Here is a 21,155-nt window from a genome sequence, read left to right as displayed (position 1 = left end):
GTCGAATTAGACAACACAATACTACATAACTATTTATGTTTAATATCAATCGTGTTTCAAAATTTCACTATCAACAAGTCCATTTATTGAACAACATTAGTTTCTTATCTTGACATTATTACATACTGCTAACTAATTAGTTTACAAAATAATAATAATAATTGTATTGAAGAGAAGAGTGAGAGTCTTGACACATCTACAACTAAGATGATTGTAAATATCATTTCCCAGTTCAAAATTTCAAGTTTCAAGATCATAGCATCTCAAGTTTCGATATAGCCTAATTTTCGAAATGTTTTCTATCTAGGGGTGATGGATGGAATAGCTCCACTAACAAGTTCAATGTCAGATATCTTGGATGACACATAAGAATCCTTCACCGTAGATGATGATGATGGTGTAGTCACTACCTTTTCAACATCAGTGTCCAAAGGATTTGCTAATACAATGTCGGAATCAGGCATCAAATGCCATATACTTTCAAGTTCACGAACCACCTCTGCCATTGAAGGTCGAGCATTTGTCTCATCTTCGCAACACTTGAGAGCCAAATTCAAAAATTTCACCACACATTTAGGAGGATAAGATCCCATTTTCCCATCAATGATTGAAAAGATCATACCAGATTTACATGCAACATTAACCTGAAATAGATAGAAACCATAGAAAAATTATAAGAAACCATTTTATTACACAAATTTAGCCACTGTATCTAAAGGATCAAATAATATGAACATTATGCCAAAATGATCATAAATGTTATACAAGGAATGTTTCGCATAAGGCCAAAATTTTAAAAGGATTTCAATGTTTTATTGAAGTTAAAATTGAAACATGCAAATTAGGATATCTCTCGTCTTTACATCTAGAATAAAATGACATATGGTAGGAGGAAAAGAAGAGAGAGAGAATAACCAAAAGCTATCAGCTTTACCTTGCACCTATAATTATAGAAGAACAATTTCCATTTCATACACAATCGCTTGATGTAACATTAACCCCCTATGAAATCCAAGGCAAATAGGTCTAGGGTTTTACCTCTCTAACAATGTTTTTGCCACGTGAGATTGGCTGCATCCCAGTCAAGAGTTCAAGAAAAACAACACCAAGACTATAAACATCACTCTTGTCTGTTAATTTACGAGTTAAGCAATACTCCGGATCTAGGTAACCCTGCAAATTTTATACAGAAAATGAGAGAATATAGAAATAGGCATCAATTAAATCTCCAACAACATACCATTAAGTCTATTTCATCTAGTTTGAGTTACATTTATTTATTTAATTTTAAAAATTGTTTTAAAAATTTATTATTTAAACAAATGGTTAATTGCAAAAAAAAAAAAAAAAACCACCAAACTATGCTCAATTGACACTTCCTTCTCCCATTATGGATGGAGGCTAAGGTTGTGGATCAAGACCCATCGGGGATATGTGTAACTTACTTATCAATATATATATATATATATATATATATATATATATATATATATGGGTATACGCAGTTTTCACCCCAATAAAAACTTGCAGTCTACACCCTAATCAAAACAATTGTGCTAATCTGTAGCTTCACCATCCAAATAAGATCAAACTTAATGTCCATGTTGTTAGGACATATGTGATTGGATGTTAGGAACATATGTTAACATTTTATGTATTGACTAATCCTTTGACAAAACGCACTTTACTTGTAATTGGGTAGATTTAGGATGTGTTTAATGCTTCAAGAAACAAGATTTCAAGTTCAAGTGTTAAAGCCATGCAAGTTTGTCCAAGAAACAAGTGAAGAAATGTCGTTCATTAAAACTCAACAGCTAGCATCTATCGAGGTTTAAAAAAGTTGTTTAAGCCCAAGGCTCAACATCTGCTCGACAGATAGGGTATCTGTCAAGATTTATGAAAAATAGATTTTCAGTTCTAATTTTCATTCAATCCGTGAATATGTGTTTGGGTTTTCTTTTCTCACAACCTTAAACATATATAAAGATTATTTAAAGGGCCGTATCAGATTGCACAGCCAAGAGCACAATTGCACAAGAGCATAATTCCTCAAGTGTGACCAGAAACCTAGTTTGCCCTAGTTCTTGAAGAAACTGCTATGTTTGTATATTGTAGGGTTTTGTGACCAAGCAACTTCGTGATCTTCATCAGTTGATGAACAGAAGAACTTTGCAGCCAACATTCTTCTCAAGTTGGTGATAAAGTCGCGTACTGGAATCCGTGCATCTTTTGGTTAGTAACGTACTGGAAGCCATGTAATACAAGGAAAGATTGTCACTACAAAACAAGTCCAATTGGGTATTGGGGTAAGGGTTCAACTGTAGGTTGATATAAGGTCCTGGAATTCCTTTACTTGTAACTGCTTGTTTTTATAATAGTGAAATCTCGAGAGTAGTGACCTTAAAATCATCCGATGGGGTTTTTGCCATGTAGGGTTTCTTCATTCGTAAACAAATCACCGTGTCGTTTAATTTCTGCTGCATATTTAGTTAATTGGTGATTTGTTTATGCTGCCACGCTTGTTGCATATAATTGAACCTAATTAATTCACTTGGCTAATTAATTGGTTAATTTATTACAAAAGGTCAATACATTTTTGGCCTATCAAGTGGTATCAGAGCAAGCACACTCTGATTAGGATTTAATCTTTGCTGTGAGATCCATTGACCCCTGTTTGTCATGGATAGAGAACAGTCACTTATTGTACCTTATTTGATGGAACTAACTATGCATACTAGAAAGTATGCATGAGAGTTTTCTTGCAGTCCTTAGATGAGAAGGTGTGGCAAGCTATGGAGATGGGCTGGACTGGACCATGCCGAAGGAAGCGCCGGCCGATTGAGATGATGCAAAGATCAAGGCGGCTAACTTCAACAGCAGGGCATTGAATGCTTTATTCAGTGCAGTCACAAATGAGGAGTTCAAGAAGATCTCCTCCACTGAAACTGTAAAGGAGGCGTGGACCATTCTCTAGATAATCTATGAAGGAACCAAGGCCGTCAAGGATTCGAACTTCAGAGGCTCACTACTAGCTTCGAAGAAATCAAGATGGAGGAGGATGAGTCATTTGATGAGTTCTATGCCAAGTTCAAGGACATAGTGAACTCAATATTTAATCCTGGGGAAACCATTCCCGAACCCAAGATTGTGAGAAAAATGCTCAGATCTCTACCCGAAAGATTCTATGCTAAGATCACTACGATTGAGGAGTCAAAGGATATTGATAAAATTCATTTGACAGAACTTGTTGGAAATCTGCAGACCTATAAGTTGGGTTTGTCTAGGCTCGGGAAGTTAAGTAAGAGCAAGAGCATGGCACTGAAGGCCAAGAGTAGTGACACTGATGAGTCTTCCAATGATGAAGATTCTAAAATGAAGTACATCACCCGGCAGTTTAAAAAGTTCATGAAGAATGTCAATTCAAAGGGCTTCGACAAGGACCTTAGGCAATCAAGTTCTTCACAGTCTAAGAGCCAAGACAAAGGGAAGAAGGATACTAAAGATGGCGGTCAGTACATTGTTCCTTCAAGGCCCTAGTGTTTCGGGTGTCAAGAATTTGGTCATATGAAACAAGAGTGCCCCACTTATCTCAAGTCTATTGGGAAAAGCAAGGCACTTGCTGCTACCTTGAGTGACATTGAACTTGAGGATGATTCTGAAAATGACGATGACGGAATCCTGAATGCCTTCACCGCTATTGTCAATCCTACTGAAGGGATTGTAGAAGATGTGGATGAAGAAGAAAACTTGGTGGAGTCAAAATTTGAGAAGATAGATGAGCAAGATGACATTCACACAGCCTATGCAAAGTTGTACAAGGTCTCGAAGAAACATGAGAAGCTATATAGGTTGGCCACCAATGAGCTCAGTGATTTGGAGCTTGAACGAGAACAACTTTCCACAAAGTTTGATGAAGTAAATCAAACTATTGGAGTACTGAGGTTTGAGAACAATTTCTTGGCTGAGAAGACCAAGAAACTTGAGGCGAAACTATTCCAAGTGAGAGCTCAGTTGGAGAGGACCTCAAGTGCAAAGGTTGACGAGATGCTCAGCATGCAAAAATCTGTCTCCGATCGAACTAGTTTAGGGTATGATTTTTCTTCTCCTAATATTGCTTCTTCTAGTACTACTGTTTTTATTTCTCCTACTAACAATATTGAGAATAATGATGCTAAAACTGTGATAGCTAGTGAGAACATAGACAAGGGTAAATCGATTTTAGGAGCACCTCCTTATCAAGAAAGAAATCAAAAACCCTAAGGCTAAGAAGAGTAATGCTCAAAAGTCCAAAGAGAAGAAGCAGCATCTCTGTCATCATTGTGGCGCAGCTAGACATACTCGACCCAATTGCTATAAGTGGTTAGTCACTCAACAGAGCAACGACATGATTTCGTCGGGAAGCCAGAATCACCTTTCGTCCTCTCTTGCTCTTCTTGAAGATCTCCTCAAAGCCCTCATGTTCCTTTCGAACTTGAATAATTTCAATTCTTTCCCCTCACCGCCGGTTCAAGGGTTTGTTCAAATGAAAGGTTCTTCCAAGGTGTGGAAAGAAAATGACTCCAAGTAATTTAGTCACTTTTTCTCTCTCCCTCTTTTTGTTATGTTCACATTACTCGTGTGTTTTTTTTAGACAGTCTAGTTTTTATGCATTGCTTTATTTGACATGTTTTTGTTTGGTTGTTTTTTCAGTTTTGTTTTTATTTTTATTTTCATTCATAAAAATAAAAAAAAAATTGAAAAATCAGAAAAATACAAAAACAGTGTGTTTGTGTACATTGGTACTTGTGTACCTTGAATAGCCAATGAAACAAAATTTTCTAAACTTTGTATCTTTTGTAACTTAGATGAGCATCTCTATGTACAACTAAGTAAGTGAGCTTTGTGGCTCGTGTTTGTGATGAGTAAGGTTATGTGATCTCTTGTACTTAACACTCGTATAACTTTTTTTGACGAGAATGACTAAAAAAATCTAAGAGAAAGGCATAAATAACCATTTCACCACTGTTGCTCGCCAATCATGAAATGATATCGGTACGTTTCAGCATAGCAAAAGTGTAATGTCAAAAAGTGCAACATAATTGGGTATTTCTTTTCTCTCTCGTATATACTCATGCATGATATGCTTAATAAAAGAAAAAATATGCAAAGAAAAAGAAAAAGAAAAGCAAAAAAAGTATCAAAATGCTTTAAAACATGATTGCAAGCGTGTATACTAGGAGATGTAGGAATTATAGGATGTACCTCGAAGGTGATAGTCTCCATCAAACAGTTATGATCATGTGTGAGTTAAATTGATTTACTCATATCTCAAATTGTCATAACATGTAGACACTTATGTAATCTTGCGATATTTCTCACACACAACATGCAATATTCTTTACTACTTTTGATACATGTGCAGGTATAATGTGATTTGATCATCACAAGGTTTATATGTATTAGTGTATGCCCATTAAACTGTCTTGACTTGTTTTTGAAATATAAAATTGATTAGACTTATTTAGTGTGTGTGTGTGTGTTTTTAGATCTATGTGCTTAACATTTTTCTTGTTGAGAGATGTTTTTGAGAGGTTAAAATGTTGTTTGGATCCTTGGTTAAGTTGCATGTTTGATTGTATTCATATCTGTGTTTTTCTCCTTTGAAAAACTGTTTTTAAGCGATCTTAACAGCTCCTCAACACCTCTCAACACCTGACTTATCTATCAAGCTCTTTAGTTGCTTTTTATCGCAATCTCAATAGCTTCTCGATAGCTCCTCGCTCGATCGAGAAAGTTTGTCTCCTCGATAGCTCCTCGATCCATCGATCTTATTTTTGCTGTGGACACCTCTAGATAGCTGCTCGATAGCTGTATTTCTTCATGCCTTTAAAGCTCGATACCTCTCAACACCTCTCGATCTGTCGAGAATTATGAGACTTTTATATATTCGCGCTTCACGATTTCTCTCATTTCTCTTCAATCTCTCTCGATAGACAGACTTCTCTCACACTCCCAAACTCTTCTCACTCAACCTCTTCATCTTCCCCACTCTTTCTTTGGTCTTTTCATTGCATATTTCACAAGTATGATCTCTTTTCTAGCCTTTAATCATACATTTCATGCATTCTAACCTAGTTTTTGGGATTTGTTGAAAATTTTGGGGGTTTTCAAAATCAAAGAGGTTTTTCCAAAATTTTTGGGATGGGTTTTGTATATTTGAGCTTATGTCAGCTTTTTATGAGCATCCTTCTGATTAGGGTGATCGTCAGTTCACTCCTTGTTCAGCCTTTGCTAAAGGTCCTCGTTTTCTTAACATGGTTATAACTTTTGTCTTGCATCCTCTTTTTCACTATAACTCTAATACTGAGCCTCGTGCTTGATTTTTGCTTTCTCTTTTAAAGCATCTTACTGATAGATTTTCCCTCTCATTTTATTCTTTCCCTCATAGATGTGTATCAGGATACGGCGACTTGTGATAAGCTCATCTTTCCTTCGGCTATCACGAGGATTTAACACCATTTTTCTGTTCCCTTTCCCGTTCCATGTCATGTGTGCCATAGACGCTGCTACCATTAAACGGAGCGAGGTGCAGCTACGTTCGAGGCGGTCCAGGTTGGCAGCTCCTCCCACTCCTTCAACTCCATCCACGTCTGCTCCATCTTCTTCTGCAAGTGGTGTCACTCTTGATGCGATCATGGCGCAGCTTCAGCGCATGGATGCTAGCATTGACACTCCTAGTGATGGGTTGTGTCAGGTGAACACCCATGTCGACCGTATTGCTAGACAGCAGGCTCGCCTTGGTGGCTTCGTAGAGTCTCCCTCTCCTCCTTTCGAGGCATCCAAGGACGATGATGACTCCGACGATGATGATGATGATGATGATGATGATGATGGGGATGGTGATGATGATGATGGGGATGGTGATGCTAGCTCTTCCGATGATGACGAGGTATCTACTTGATACTTTTACCCTTTGTCACTTGTGACAAAAAGGGAAATTAGTTTTGGGATGAGAGTAGTCATACTCATAGGGGGAGGGTTAGTATAGGAGATTTTTGTTAGGGGGAGTGTTCATGTTTTTAAGGGATGTAATGAGGATTTTCATGTATCATTTTCTTTTCTTTCTATTTTAGATACATTCTTCTTGTACATGGGTCTTGTGACCATTTGACATACATTGTACTTATATTTGGTTTATATATATATATATTGATATATGTTATTTCACATATCTCTCCATGTGTTGTTTATTTTTTCTCTTTATACACATGTTTCTTATTATTTATATGCAATCTTTTATTTCTATTTCACACAAAGATGTCTTAATGAGTTTTGTTTAAGTGTTTCAAAAATACAGGTTGTCAAAATCTTCCTTGCCATGAACTCTCTTCTTGCAAAAATTTTTAAGAGTTTGTGTTAGGATAGATTTTATTGTACTTAACAAGTGAGTATGAGTTAAGTGATTTATGACTCATTTCATATGTTCATTTATTTGTTGTGGTTTTATCACGGATTGCCAAAGGGAGAGATTGTTAGGACATATGTAATTGGATGTTAAGAATATATGTCAACATTTTATGTATTGGCTGATCTTTTGACAAAACGCACTTTATTTGTAGTTGGGTCGATCTAGGATATGTTTAATGTTTTAAGAAACAAGATTTCAAATTCAAGTGTTAAAACCATGCAAGTTTGTCCAAGAAACAAGTGAAGAAGTGTTGTTCATTAAAACTCGATAGCTAGCATTTATCGAGGTTTAAAAGAGCTGTATAAGCCCGAGGCTCGACAACTACTCGACAGATAGGGTATCTGTTGAGGTTTATGAAAAACAGATTTTCAGTTCTAATTTTCATCCAATCTATAAATATGTGTTTGAGCTTTCTTTTCTCACAACTCTAAACATATATAAGGATTATTTTAAGAGCCGTATCAAGTTGCACAGCCAAGAGCACAATTGCACAAGAGCATAATTCTTCAAGTGTGACTAGAAACCTAGTTTGCCCTAGTTCTTGAAGAAGCTGCTATGTTTGTAAACCGTAGAGTTTTATGATCAAGCAACTTCGTAATCTTCATTAGTTGATGAACAGAAGAACTTTACAGCCAACATTCTTCTCAAGTTGGTGATAAAGTCGTGTACTAGGATCTGCGTATCTTTTGGTTAGTCACGTACTGGGAGTCGTGCAATACAAGGAGAAATTGTCACTACAGAACAAGTCCAATTGAGTATTGAGGTAAGGGTTCAACTGTAAGTTGGTATAAAGTACTGAGATTACTTTACTTGTAACCGTTTGTTTTGATATTAGTAGATTCTCGGAAGAGGTGGCCTTAAAATCACCCAGTAGGGTTTTTGCCGTGTAAGTTTTCCCTATTTGTAAAAAAATCACCGTGTCGTTTAATTTCCGCTGCATATTTAGTTAATTGGTGTTTTGTTTGTGCTGCCACGCTTGTTGCATGTAATTAAACCTAATTAATTCACTTGGCTAATTAATGGGTAAATTTATCACAAGGGGTCAATACATTTTTTGGCCTATCACATATGACTTGCACATCTCAAACTCAATAACTCTCATGTGCTTGACTAGGTGAACTTCGAGTTTGATTGGGTCGTCAAATCAAGGTATGTGGATGCAACAAGCAAATGTACACATAGCGAAACAAATGGATAGACGCAATACTAGGAAAGCAGAGTGAAAAGGCGTTGGCTATGTCATTGAGTACTATAATGGCAAGAAGATGACGTATGGAAAAGATTATATGGTCCCAAAAGATGCCTATTAGGAGAGAGAGAGAGAGAGAGGGCATGAGTTTGATGGAGAGGTAGGTGTGTACTTAGATGTTAGAGGAAGTGGTGGCATGGAAGTAGCCTTGCCATAAGGTAGCAGATTGGAGGTTGGAGTTGGTGGGGAAGAGGGAAAGTGATTTTGATCCCGGGGTTAGTGGAGAAAGAAAAGGGGGAAAGTGCTTCCAGGATTACATCAGTATGGAAAGTTCTAATCATGCCACAATTAAATCTCATAAAATTCTCAACCACAATAAAGCCCAAACTAATTCAAAATTCAAATAAAAGTTTGAAATCTGGTATCTCAAATAAGTAAAAATCAAAAATAAATTTGGTGTCCACGCCAACTATTAAAATAGTGGCTCTCGCAATTGTGAAAGTAGTACAATTTGAATAAGAATTTTCTAATTAGAGAATGTTTCTCTTGCTTGGTGGTGACTCCAAGCACTCTTAGGTGGTGATGACTAAGTTTTTCAGGAATATTCTAGGTGGTGAAGCTTAGGGTTTTTCCTGCTCTATCTTTCCTTTCCCCTATTTTTATCTTTCTCAAACAAGTGTGAAGTTAATAATGGTATTTTAGTAATTTAGTTACTAAAAAGGGTAGATCCATCCTTTTACACTTTGGGGGTCATGCGCAAATCTCATGACCATTAATTTTAACCCTCATTTGGATCACAAGATGCATATTGGCACAATTGTTTCAATTAGAATGCTGATTGCAATGCCAAGAGCCTTGTACCTTAATTGGCATCTCTTCATGCACAAAGTACTCTCTATTTAGGGGAAAAGAGTTTGGACTGCAAAGTTAGTAGCATATTGTAACCATCTCAAAAAAATAAAGTTAGTTGCAAATTTTCAAACTTTGTGGTGTGCAAGTACCCCATAGTTAGGGTGTTTTTTTTTTTCAATTAACCCTTAAACAAAAATGGAAATAGGCAACACCATTATCAATTAATTTTTATTGTTTTTCCAAGGGTCAGGATCCTAGGCTAGACTGACTCAAATGTCGAAACATATATAACTTATATGCACTTAACATGCGGCACTTGGTGCCATAGCTAGAGAACACTAATAACAAAATCAATGATACAAGGGGGAAGAATTCACTCATCAACCTAGACACATGAAGTTCATAATTCTATTGGTTAAACATCAACTATAAGCGTCTTACTGGTCACCTTTTTATTAAAAAAAAAGACTTACCGGTGTTCCCTTCACAACTGTGGATACATGAGCAGGCACTGTCCCTTCAATATCCGGAAGTGGTGCAAGTCGCGAAAGTCCAAAATCAGCAACTTTTGCCATATACTTAGAGTCCAATAATATGTTGCTGGCCTTGATATCTCGGTGAAATATTGGAGGATTGGCTTCAGTATGTAGGTAGAGAATGCCCTTAGCCGATTCCAGGGCAATTCTCAATCTCATAGCAAAACTCAGTGGTTCATTACACTTAGCTGTATAGCACACATGACCCCTAATAAGCTCATTAGAATGGGATGTAGAATTTGAATGGTAAAATAGTTACGTTTAACTAAAAAATAGACAGTAAACTGTGGAAAGGGGGGGGGGGGGGGAGTTAACTGTTGCAAGTTATAAATTGCAATTTTACTTGTATTCATACTCAATGAGGAACACCCAGAAAATCCTATTGTGAGATCAATAAAAGGAAAGCTTAAAGAATGAATATAAGGTGTACCAGAAAGGTGATCCCTTAAAGTACCATTTGACATAAACTCATAGACCAACATCTGCATGCAAAACAATACTTAACATGAATCTCTTCCCAAGCAAAATTTTCAAAATAAATTAAGCAATAGAGATGAAGAAAATCTAGTCCCTAGGTATTAAAGCCACACAATTTTGCAGGAGAAGAAATACTGCTCATGAAGAAATATATGAAAAACTATAGTCTCAATTTCACTGAGAAAGGAGATATGTAAGTTTTTAATGCATTTCCTAAAGCCTAAATAATCCTTTATTTATGAAGAACTCTGTATATGCTTCTACATTATTAAGCAACAAATTTGGCAGAATCTTATCTGTAATATCTCTAGATTGAATTTGACTTCTTCCATTGTTTGCAACTATTCAAAGCATCTATATACCGTTGTTGATAATTCGATAGATACAATGAGGGAGGGATGATTTGAAACCTAAACGTTTCTATTGAAAACATTAAGAGGTGTCAATTGAGGAACAAGGCTCTTAGCAACTGTTCAAATCAGCTACATACACGGTTTTACATATTTCTTTCTTTTTTAAAATTTTATTATTAAACTCTTATAGCTTTCATTTTCATGTAGTTTATTTGCATCAAATTTCTAAGTTGATGGGAATCATCTCCTTATGTGTCCAATAATGAGATTGCTGGATAATCCAATCTTTTATTGATTATATATATATATATATATGAGGGTTGGGTTTAATTTACACATAGTGTAACTATAAACAATGTTAAAGTATTAAATATTTTTTATAGTATGCAAATTTTGATAAGTCCACTATTGGACTAGGTTTTCTCTTTACACCCTTTGTAATTGCAAAATTTCAAGATGATTTAAGATCAATAACTCTCTCGTCTATAAACATTTAAATCTCAAGTTTTTGTATTTTTAAATTATTTATTAAAGATTAGTTTATGGATCAAATGGTAAACAACATCCAAATTCACAAAAAATTTGACGTGTGTATTAAAAACATAGAGAACATGTAATCTAACGGGAGGATTTCCAAAATCTTCATTCAATAAAAAATTCTTAGGTGGTAATATTACTTAAAACTACACAAGGTGTAATTTGATACTAACCCTATATGTATGTGTGTGTGTATGTATATAAAATCAAGATGAGAAAAAGTACCTGTTCACCTTCTTCATCACAATATCCAATCAAAGACACAAGGTTTCGATGATGTAACCTTGACATAAATTCTATCTCTGTCAAGAACTCCTTTTCACCCTGCAAGGATCCCTCTTGTGCACGTTTTATGGCCACAACTGTCCCATCAACTAGAATGCCTTTATAAACCTTACCATACCCTCCTTCGCCAACCTGAGTGGACTTGTCAAAGCTGTTTGTAGCCACGGCCATTTCTCTATAAGTGAAATTCTTCACATCATCAATTTTTATGGAGGTTGTAGACGCTGCATATTAAATATAGGTCCACTGTTAAAGTAAAAACATAGTGATAGGTGATGCACAAAAAGATGCAGTGCCGTTTGTTATAAAATACCTGATAAAATTATGCACTGATTATCAGAACGTTTTATTTATACTTATAAGCACATACAAACTTACAAGTCAACAACATTGTTAAAATTGTTGCTGACTGTTTGTTCTTCAACTTAGATATGGTTTGAGCCAGTACGCAACCAGGTCTTATGGTATTTTTTATTCATCTTTAAATGATGCTTCCAATCACAGGCCAGTCCAAACTTGGCTGAAGTTTGCTCTATAGCATTAGCTTAGCTGAGATACGGCTAAGATATTGACCAAGCAGGCTGAGGCCTTTATAATTGGACTAGTATCAGCCTGGCCCAATTGACAGGCCTAATCAGGATGTAGAATGCAAAGTAAAAAATCACGACATATATACCTGAAAATCCTAACTTCAAAAACATAAGATACTCACAACGGTGTTTTCTTGAAAGTGAATGGTACTTCCCCACATGCATTCTCATTATCAGTAGAGTAACAATTGCAGACAATGTAACTGCAACTGCAATAGTCCCCAGTACTAGGCCAGCCAGTGTGCCTTTGCTTAAACCAGAACTTGGAGAGTTGGCATCATCTGTGACATTGGTGAGAACAATGAGCACAAACAAAATCAAAGCCACGCAACAATATTCATCTCATATATTAATACATGAAAGAAGGGAAAATGTGACTGAGACATATTTCATCTATCCTTGGGGTCAAATCATAAGTGAGAGGGTGTGAATTTGAAGCTTCCTTCTTGATCAATATGAAACACAACTTAATTTTCCAGAACATTAAAAATCATCTTGAACTTAGCATTGCAGTTATTCACTTATGTGCTGGATCACAGCGGTACAACTGTATCTGTTCATACTGCTGAACATAGCATTGCCATGGTGAAAGCATTAAACTGCGTAGATCAAGCCTTTCTTCAACATTGTTGGCAGGAAAAGAAAAGGTGCTCTCCACTTAAATGTGCCACCCACAGACATATCACGTGTAACTCAGAATATGAACACAAAATAATAACAGAGAATAATGCCATGAGCCTAATATTGTCTTTTAAGTATAGAGGATTTCATTGTATAAGTCAAATGAATTAGAGAAGAAAGTTCTCCATTCTTCAACTGCTAAATAAGCATTAGTTCCCACATCAAGAAAGCTATATCACAAAAATATATCAGATAAGGGTTTTGAGGCAAACCATCTTTCTGGAAGCCCAGTAGAGAGAAGCTGATAAATTCATAAGGTCCAAACATGTCAGGATTATGAATTTTCCATGATGTGAATATATCAAAGATTCGCTGAATCTCACTCCTATTGAAGACATGTGTGTTGTTTTCAGCATCATATACAGGAAAAAACTTCAAATGCATTCCCAGTCGAGGTCCTTCTTCCCATGTAAATGAATCAATGTACAGCTGATAAAGAGACAACTCAAGACGAGATGTCAGGAACACCTCAAATTTATATCTATACGGACGAAAATCTGAGAATCCAGGACGTTTCAACCGATATCCAACAAACAAAGGAAGAGCACAGAAACAATCTACTGGAGATGTAGGGGAATATTCGTAAGGGGTGGGCATGCTTGAGCTGGACAAACAGAAGTGGTGTTTGTTGAATTCTGACTGTAATTTTTATCCTCTGTTTCAGATTCACAAAACCGAGCTAGGTTGGAGTCCCGGCATAAGGGATTCCCTTTAAGGCTGACAGTTAAAAATGAGAATTCATCACATCAATGTGCTATGTCTATTACACCTTGCAAAACTAAAATTAAAAAGATCACATCCAAAATCTCTAAATCAAGTATTCACATTTTGAAGATGCATTTCATTACAAATGACGTTCTATATGAAACTAATTAGAAAGTGAAAATTTGGAAGGAGGCATAGAAGCAAACCCAACAGTGACATTTGGAGGTATAGAAGAGTTGCTTGTAAAGTTTATATTTGAAAGTTTATTATACTGCAACTCCCTGCAATAACAAAGAGCCAAAAGAAATAGCTTAGAAAGTCTAGTATGAGAGTAAATTTATAAAGTTAACCCAGAAGATTATACCTTTTAATTTTACAAAATTCTGTTCTCAAAACAAGGCATCAATTGATTTTTCACCATTAAAAGAAAAAGATGCTTGAGAGAATGAACGGACACACACACACTCATGCCAAAAGATGATGTCACTTTAACCAAGGGATAGCAACATTGTCACTCATGTCTTACACTGTAAGTTTCCCCATTCCACTCAAAGTCCTTTTTTGCCAAATGGAGGATGGAACAGAGCCGTTCAAAGAATTGTTTGCAATCGACCTGAAATGGGGAATAATTTACCAAATAAAAATCCAATTACTTTATTAACAATTTAATTTATTTATAGAAATTAACTAATAAATTTAAAACTTAATGGTAGAGATAAATGGAATCTCAAATTTAGATTTATACGGAATAATTTACAATAACATTGAATTATAGAAATAAACACAAAAGGAGGGAAAAGAAAGGGAGACTACTCACAGCCTTTGAAGATCAGGAAGAACCGAAACCGAAAAGTTAGAGGGAACTGCTCCCGTAAGCCGGTTGTGAGATAACAAGCTAAGCATATCACTCAAACAATTGATAACATAAGTCAAGGGAATTTCTGGTATAAATTTAATTAAAATTGACAGACATGTCTGTAAATATTTTGCAATATATGGATATTAAGAGCCCGTTTGGATAGAATTTATTACTGAAAACTAAAAACACTGTAGCAAAATAATTTTTAAATGTGTAAATAGTGCTACGGGACCCATTTTTAATAAAAAATTGCTGAAAAAGTACGTGAACAGTACGCGCACTGTGTTTTGTCCCCCCGCAGCAGAAACGAAGAAAAAAAAAAAGGGAAAACGCAAAAAGCAAAACGTAGAAAAAAATAATCCGGATCCAAACACATTCTAAATTCAAATGCAAAATTAAAAAATAAATAAATAAACAAAAAACAATGATGACATCACATTCAGAAGATGGAGAATCTTACATAGTCGTAATATTTTTAGAATACCTATCTGGAGGTATGGTTCCCTTTAACTGATTTGAACTGAGGTCTCTGAAATTTATATAAAGTAAAACATAAAGAAAGTATAAGTAGCTCATGGAGTAGTTTTGACAAAGAAAAGAGAAAATTTTATTCAGCCAGGTGCGTTTATTTTTTCTGATTTAAAAACATACTTGGTCATCATAAAATGATTCTAAAAAGGGGAAAAAATAATAAAGTAACTTACAGATAAAGGAGGCTTCGTATTTGGCTAAAATCAGGAATTGGTCCTTGCAGACTGCAGTTCCTAAGGCTCCTGGAAAATCCAACCAAAACACATATATTATCAATCTTGCCATGAAATATCAAGCAGCATGTGAATGTGTATACCCTTTGATTGCCATCTTGCAACTTGTAAGTGTATAAAGCTTTTAAGAACATGAAAGGATTGTGATGTCTGATTAAGATAATCTAGATTCTTTAAAACTTGAGCAGACTACATAAATATAATATGGAACATCACATGGTAAAGGATTAATCAAGGAAATCCTGACTTGTTCAGTGTACCAGTAGCCTTGAAATTTCAGAAAAATGCAATTAAATACCTCATGGCACCTTACTTAAATTAAAACCGACAACTCTTCTAAGTTGAGTAACTTCCCACTTGTATTCCTTTTCAATTTCCAATGATCTATAGCTCAATTGGCACTTCCTTCTCCCATAATAAATGGGATGGAAGGTGAGGTCATGGATTCAAGACCGAATGAGTGCATGTTTTAGTGTCACTTACCAATTAAAAAGGTATTTGCTTTCAAACAATGTTGGTATAATTTATGTATTTTCCCAACAAAATGTAAACCACTATATCTTATATTACTTCTTATTTTCCTCTTTATTTCAGGTTTGCATTTTAGGGGGGTTGGGGGGGGGGGGGGGAATAGCTTATTTAATCATTGAGCCCAAAAAAAAATACTCAGCCTTACATTACAAGGCTAGAACCTTTCTCTGCCTTTACTTTTGAAACCTAGTTACAAACATACAATAATAATACGAACTTACAACTTCAGCAATTTAGGCATTTTGCTATAATTAGCAGGAATGCTAGTCCCATTGAAGTTATTGTTGTCCAATTGACTGCAAAATAAAGAAAATGAAAGTACTAAGAAACTTGAAAAAAGATTACTTGAGTAATATTACATTAGAAAAAGGAAAGTCTAGAAAATTATAGCCATGTTAAAGATGAAAATTAAAAAATAAAATAAATAAAAACCATAAATTTTACATGTAAAGACGTCTATGTATAAACAAAAATATATTTATGTTCTAGGAAAGTAGAAACCATACAGTATCTCTAATTTTGGCAGTTTGAAGAAATCTTCTGGAAGATACCCTGATAAGTTGTTATTATCGAGAAGGCTGCAAGTTGAAGATGGTTACTCATCTCACAGATGACTCATGAAATTTAAGAATATGACCAAATACTTACAAGTGAACAAGACTTGGTAATCTGGATAACTCAGGCGGGATTTGCCCACTAATCAAATTGTTGTTCATGTGACTGCTCATTAAAAAAGATAAGTAAAAGGGTTAGTCATTATAGAAATGATTTTAGACAGTATAGCATCAGGAACACACTCACAAGTGCTTCGTTTTATTCAAATTTGCAAATGATTTAGGTAGTGGCCCTGATATTTGGTTTTGGTCAATTTGTATTCTGTCCATGTTTGGAAGATAACCAAGCTCTTCTGGTAAGGGACCAGTTAATTGGTTTCCATTCAGAAGCCTGGAAAAACAGAATACCACATATGGAATTAGAGACAAAGCAAATTTACACCAAATATTCAGAAAAATGCTGACATAGAAAGTAAATAAGACATAAGGATTATCTCCTATATTATTTAAAACTCAACGACTTTAAATACATGAATTAGTAGCATATCTGCATTTCATAACAGTATAAACATATAATCAATCATCTAATAACAATATCTAATATCTAACTAATTCAACATAGAAGCTGCTCAACTTACAAGAGTTCCAAAGAGGCAATACTGCCTATCTCCTTCGGTATACTCCCACTGATGTTATTCCACATAAAACCCCTTCAATAGAGTAGATAGAGAAAATTATATCAGGAACATAAGTAAATCCAATGCTACCATGGGATTCCAGAGTATTGAGTGAAAGAGGTCTCTGAAAACTATGATTCAGATAACAATATTTGTATCACAAAAAATCATCCTTCAGATATCCTTTGCCTTACAATATTTTCAACTTTGATAAGCGACCGAGCTCTGGTGATAAATTTCCTGACAAATTCATACGTAGTAGTAGCCTGCAGAGAAGCAGCCCAAAACAATATCATTAAAGCCCCATTGCTAAGTCTTCATAAGAAAAGCCTACATGCAATTAATAGCCAAGTTTCATCAAATCAAAGCTTGATAGCCTTATATGTGCATCTGTGACTAGCGTCTAAAGCTAATATAATGCTAGGCATTAGATAACAATGTGTTTGTAGCCAATAAATTATAATATATCAATATTTATTAATTTCATTAACAAATGAAAAGATCACGAAGATAAATTTTAAACCCATTAGGAGATGCTAGCAATCATTGGGAAATACGTGGATAATAGATCCTAGCCTAATAAATTTCTTTTCATCTCAAATGAATTACATAATTAAGGAAGGTTCTCTGCTGCATCCATAAATGAGTAGATATAAAAGTGGACTAATTTACATCTCATCATGTGAGGGGGACAAAAGAAACAAAGTAAGAAAAAAGTGTTCTAAAATATGCAACATTATTCATGTCAATAATGCTCTCTGATATAAAAATCAGGAAAGGTTAAATTCATACAATCGTTGAACATGTAGATATCCATCGTCTAATGATGTATTGTAGCAAAAAACCCCTGTCCAATTTGATGTACATGGGTCTCCTTGATCCCAATCACTCAGATTCCCACAAGGATCTATCAAACTGCTCTTGATGGCCCACAAAGCCTTCACTGCAAATTAAGACAAAAGTTAATTCCTGTTTCATCAACATCTTTGCTGATCCTTGTGTTTCTATAATTCTAGTATCAGGGTATCAGTAGCCTCAAGTTTTGAGCACAGACAATCAATGAATCAAATAACCACTACAGCTCAACTATATGCAACAATAACCACTCCCAACTTCGGGAAGTGAATATTTGATATGTGAAGTAACAATAAAAAATTACTTGGGGACTTGCATCTTGTGACGCCACCCCTTTGTTCATTAACTCTCTTCTTTTTTGTAATTAGCTTTCTGTTTTTTTCTTTCCTCTTTTTGTACTTTCTAACTATTCTGTGCTTTTCATGCATATTGCAGTGTCTTTAATAAAATGACTTTTTAGAGAGTTCAAGAATAAATTTTCAGAAAACACGAGCGCAATGCAAAATAACTTAATTGCAAAAGAAGCTTGTGAATCATGAAATGCAAAAGAACAGCAAACTAAAGCAAAATGACCTTCTTCAGGGTTGGTAACCAGATTTAAAGCTCCAATAAGTAGTGAAGAACAACACAAACATGCAACCATAAATAATCCATACGTCCAAACTCTTGACTGCAGATACATCCCACTAATGCATGGAACCCCAGAACTCTAAAAATCCTCTTAGTACCCAAAGACTATAAATGTTGGTAATATCAGAGACAGAGTACCCCACCTGATAGTAAGAAACAACTATCAAAACCCATGCAATTAAATTCAAAAATAAGTAAGGTAAATAAAAGTATAATCAAAGAACTCAACAGTGAGTAAAGTAGAGCGAAAATCTCCAACTATTAGGGAACAAAATTAGTGTGATTCACTCAAGATTGAAAAGAAACAAAGCAGCCAAATTTACAACAAAATTGTGCATATTAAGGTTACCCAATAGAGAAAGAGAGGTATACCAGTTACATGAATAAGATTATCAGATTGATGCAAGTGGATATTATAAGTTGCTGTAATTAAATATGAACCATAGAAAGGAAAGATTGTAAAATAAGACAAAGACTTTGACAATAGTTGTCTCTTCGTGACCAGTCGCTATAACTATAGAGTAAGTCGTTGATGATCACATACATCACTTTCAGAGACTGAGACTGATACTGATACTGATACTGATACTGAGACCGAAAGTGAGGAGACTCTACAGCCTGTTACGGGGGTACGTTTCTCTCCTTTCACAGCTGTGGGTCCCGCCAGCTTGTGAGAGGAAGGAAGCACCCACCGTAACAGCGTATACTTCATCCAACGTGAGAGTGGATGATGGGCAACTGTGGAGTCAAACGCGCTCTCCTCACTCTGACGTTTCCAAATTTGTAAGCAAATATGTTGCAACTCAATTTGTTGGCCACTCTTATTATATTCAAGACACAATATATATTCCAAAAAAAAAAAAAAAAACAATATATATATAATGATAATATAAAAAAAATAAAAAATAAAAGGTCATGCTAATGGTTATTCTTAAGATAATTATTAATAAATTATGTTAGCAAAGTTTTTATACCACTCTTGTGTGAAATTGAAAATATGTCAAAATATTTTTTTTTCTTTTTTCATAAATAAATTATAAGTAAGTTATATATATATATTATTAAACTATATAAATAATTTAAATATAAATAAATATATTTTTATATATTTGGGGCACAACAAAATGTTACCGGACAAGTAAAACTAATCTCTACCTTTTTCATCTTTTCGAGGAGGAGAAAATTTGTGCAAGGCAAAGCAGGGTAGGAGTAGGCCAAGTGAGGAAAAGCGCATTTGTCATCCCTACTTGTAAGTGATTATTATTATTATTATTATTATTATTATTATAGAACTTTCTAAGTGATTAGTTTTAATGTAATTATGGATCACATCAGAGTAGCATATAGTTGGATCAAGGTGCCCTGCCCTATTGAGATGAAATGGGTTTGAGCCTTTGAGGTATTTTGTTTATCCTTTGACAAAGTAATTTTGATATTAATGAGGTAAAAAATGAGGGGAATGTGCAGTCATTAAAGCACTTAAAGTTTTATTTAAGTGTGTAAGGAATGGTAATACGGAATGGAAGTTGAAACGTGGAAAGACAAAATTAAGGTGGACTGTTTGTTTTACACTTTTACTTCCAAGCAAGATCTCATTCCATTTCTGAATCTTCTTAATCCCTTTTAACTTTTGTTGGGTTCTGTCTCTTCCATCCCAAAAAAACTTTGTTGGGTTAATAGGTGCCTTTATACCATTTATTAATAGACTTTGTTAAAAAAAAAAATTATATCACTTTTGTAAAAAATGTTCAAAAAATCAATTTTTTTCTCACTAAAATGTAAAACTTACTTTCTAAGTTTCACCAGAATTTATTCCAATCCCCTCTAAGTTTTAAGTTTATTTATTTAATTAAAAAAATTATAATTTATTATTGAAAAATATTTTCATAACAAAAGTTTACAGAGTAGCTTTAATTAAATAAATTTAAAACATAGAGAACTTGAATGAACGGAAGCAAAATTAGAGGGTTGAAATAAATTCTGTAAAACTTAGAAAGTAGGTTTTGCATTTTAACTTTATTTTTTCATTTTCCATAAAAGTTTTTAAAAATATTTTCTAATCCAATGTTCTTAGAATATTCATTAATTTCTCCCATTTTTATTTATATGTAAGTAAGACATATAGTGTTTCAAAAATCAATTAAATGGCACATGTAATAACATCATTGCATCAGACTAAAAATAAAAAAGAATTGAAGGCAGTCATGAAAGTTTAGGTATCATATCATACAATTATTTTTCAAAATTTTAAAATAATGGAACGACTTTACAGTTATGACTTATGACTTATGAAAAATGTTGTATATGTAAAATTAAATTTTAACTTCAAAAAACATATTCTTCTCAAAAAAAAACTTCAATAGATATATCCAAACCAAATATTACTATAATTTATTTATTAAAAACAATAGAATGCGTTAGAAGTTGTATTTTGGTCACATTACCTAATTTTCTCTAATTAAAGAAAAAAACTAATAATTGATATTTATAAAAATAGGGAAGTGAGATTTTAACCCTAATTATGCTAGTAAAAGAGAGTAGGTTGTACCACGGAAATGATGAGATGCAAAGCTTTTGGTTAAAAAAAATAGTTTGAATCCTCTCTATCCCGCTTATTGGTAAAAAAAATAAAA

At 34.5% G+C, this 21,155-nt stretch overlaps 1 pseudogene; it reads right to left on the bottom strand.

Annotated features, from left to right (window-relative positions):
- Positions 1 to 68: 68 nt before the first annotated feature.
- Positions 69 to 19,314, bottom strand: LOC142607945 (putative LRR receptor-like serine/threonine-protein kinase At1g06840; annotated as a pseudogene).
- Positions 19,315 to 21,155: the final 1,841 nt, after the last annotated feature.

This window comes from Castanea sativa, chromosome 8 (genome assembly GCF_040712315.1).
Source record: "Castanea sativa cultivar Marrone di Chiusa Pesio chromosome 8, ASM4071231v1".
NCBI lineage: Eukaryota > Viridiplantae > Streptophyta > Magnoliopsida > Fagales > Fagaceae > Castanea > Castanea sativa.
Note: the sequence above shows the minus strand (reverse complement) of the source record. Positions and strands in the feature narration are given on the sequence as shown.